This window comes from Danio aesculapii, chromosome 25, assembly GCF_903798145.1.
Source record: "Danio aesculapii chromosome 25, fDanAes4.1, whole genome shotgun sequence".
Lineage (NCBI taxonomy): Eukaryota > Metazoa > Chordata > Actinopteri > Cypriniformes > Danionidae > Danio > Danio aesculapii.
The window spans coordinates 37,307,115-37,309,614 of NC_079459.1; the positions used below are offsets into that span (position 1 = coordinate 37,307,115).

Consider the following 2,500-nt stretch of genomic DNA (forward strand, 5'->3'; position numbering starts at 1 on the left):
TCAACACACTGTTTAGCCACTGTTAGGTATCCGAGCAGCGTGAACATTCTGTGAAACGTCTTCTTTTATAACACAGAAAACACAACCAAAACTCAATACACTGTCAGCCACTGTTAGCGTCAGAGCAGCGTGAACATTCTGTGAAGCGTCTTCTTTTAAAACCGAATACACTACCAAAACTCAATACACTGTTTAGCCACTGTTAGGTGTCTGAGCAGCGTGAACATTCTGTGAAATGTCTTCTTTTAAAACAGAAAACACAACCAAATCTCAATACACTGTCAGCCACTGTTAGCGTCAGAGCAGCGTGAACATTCTGTGAAGCGTCTTCTTTTAAAATGGAAAACACAACCAAAACTCAATACACTGTCAGCCACTGTTAGTGTCAGAGCAGCGTGAACATTCTGTGAAACGTCTTATTTTGTGTTCTTCAGAAGAAAGAAACCCATACTAGCTAAAATCCAAATTACACTTACAAAAAAAATACAATAATATTTAAAAAATAAGTGTTGAGTGATAAAACTGCGTATACTGTAAATTAGTGCTGTCAAACGATTAACTTTGATTAATCACATCCAACATAAGAGCTTGTATATATATATATGATGTGCGTGTGTACTCACTGTGTGTAAAACAGATGAAACGTGCACATATATTGTCTGCATATATATATTTTATGTAAACACAAGCTTTTATTTTGGATGTGATTAATCGTTTGACAGCACTAATTTAATTATATATATATAAAATAACTCCAATTAAATATTATTAACTATTAAAACTCATACAAAATGTAATAGTTTAGTTTGTGTCTATATATCTTGAGAAACTACAACTATATTAAATATAGAGACACACTTTTATTACAATAATTAAAAACCAAAATGTAAAAAATAAAAACTATTACTAAATTATTCTTTTTATTGATTAAAAATACTAAAGTGATCCTAAAATCACCAAAGTCACTAGTAGTCAAACATATCTAGGTCTAAATTTACCACTGTTTTGACCCAGAACACATAAATAACGAAATAAAATAAAAATAAGATTAAAATATTATTTACTTTGTCAGATTTTTAAAATTACCTTTTAAAAGATTTAAGCACCAAAAATCAATCAATCAATCAATCAATCAATCAATCAATCAATCAATCAATCAATCAATCAATCAATCAATCAATCAATCAATCACACATTTGTGTATTTGGGTCATTTTTGACCCAGGTTTAAATGAAGCATCTTTATTTGTTAAAATATGTCTTATTAAATAACTGAGTAAGTTATATTTCTGTGTCAAACACATATTTCTCCTCTGTGCTCATCTCATGCGCTGATTATCCTGTCAGTGTGTGTCTGCTGATGAAGCGCTGGAGCATCACACACTGATCACGGTTACATCTGCAATGCAAATGGAGGAGAATTCAAGCACTCAATATTGATCACATCTAACAAGTAAATGATGGAGACTAACACCCACTGAGAACAACAGAGTGTGCGTGTGTGTGTGTGGGGGGGGGTTCATCAGAGATCTGTAATTAAACTCTGGTGAATGAATGCAGCAGATTGAGTCTCGCAGGACTCTGATTGGCTCTTAATGACACACATTACATCATCCTGATATCTGAAGCGCTGCATTACTGTACATCACAGCAGCACCGAGTCTGCAGCACACACTGCTCACACTCTACTGGACTGAAGACATGACTCTCTGTTTGTGTGTGTGTGTGAGTGAATGCGTGTGTGTCTGTGAGTGTCTGTATGTGTGTGCGTGTATCTGTGTGTGTTTGCTGCATCTGAATGTTCTGCATCTGCTGTTGGTGTGTGTGTATCTGTGTGTGTTTGCTGCATCTGAATGTTCTGCGTTTGCTGTGTGTGTGTGTGTGTCAGTAATTGTCCAGCAGAGAGAGCGATGATGGTGAAATGGAGTCGTGAATCTCAGCATTTACTCTTTAATGCGCTCAGAAACACACCAGAGGCTCATCCAGAGCCCATTTACAGCTGTACACACACTTTAATGAGCGCGTGACGGAATTAAACACACACACACGGCACACAGATGAACAGTGTTTGAGGATTCATTCACATCTGGAGAATCATATAAGAGCTGTATTGCCATGATCGTGACTTACACTGATCCAGGGTCAGCTGCGGGTCAGGAAAGTGAAACACACACACATTTATTCTGTAAATCCCACCGCTGGTCTGGGATCTGTTGATATTTCAGTGTTTGTGACCTTTGTGTGATCATTCATCATCTGTGAGTGAATTACTGTAGGACTCTTCTCTAGAGAGATAACTACACTACAGTACACTACACTACACTACACTAGAGTATACTACACTACAGTACACTACACTACACTACACTACAGTACAGTACACTACACTACACTACAGTACACTACACTACACTACACTACACTACACTACACTACACTACACTACACTACAGTACACTACACTACACTACACTACACTACAGTATACTACACTACAGTAC

The 2,500-nt window shown here is 36.8% G+C and overlaps 1 protein-coding gene across 1 annotated transcript in view; it reads right to left on the reverse strand.

The window, feature by feature from the left end:
* The window catches only part of LOC130219460 (PDZ domain-containing RING finger protein 4), a 36,535-nt gene that overhangs the window by 21,343 nt on the left and 12,692 nt on the right, over positions 1-2,500 (reverse strand). The gene's annotated exons all lie outside the window — the stretch shown is intronic.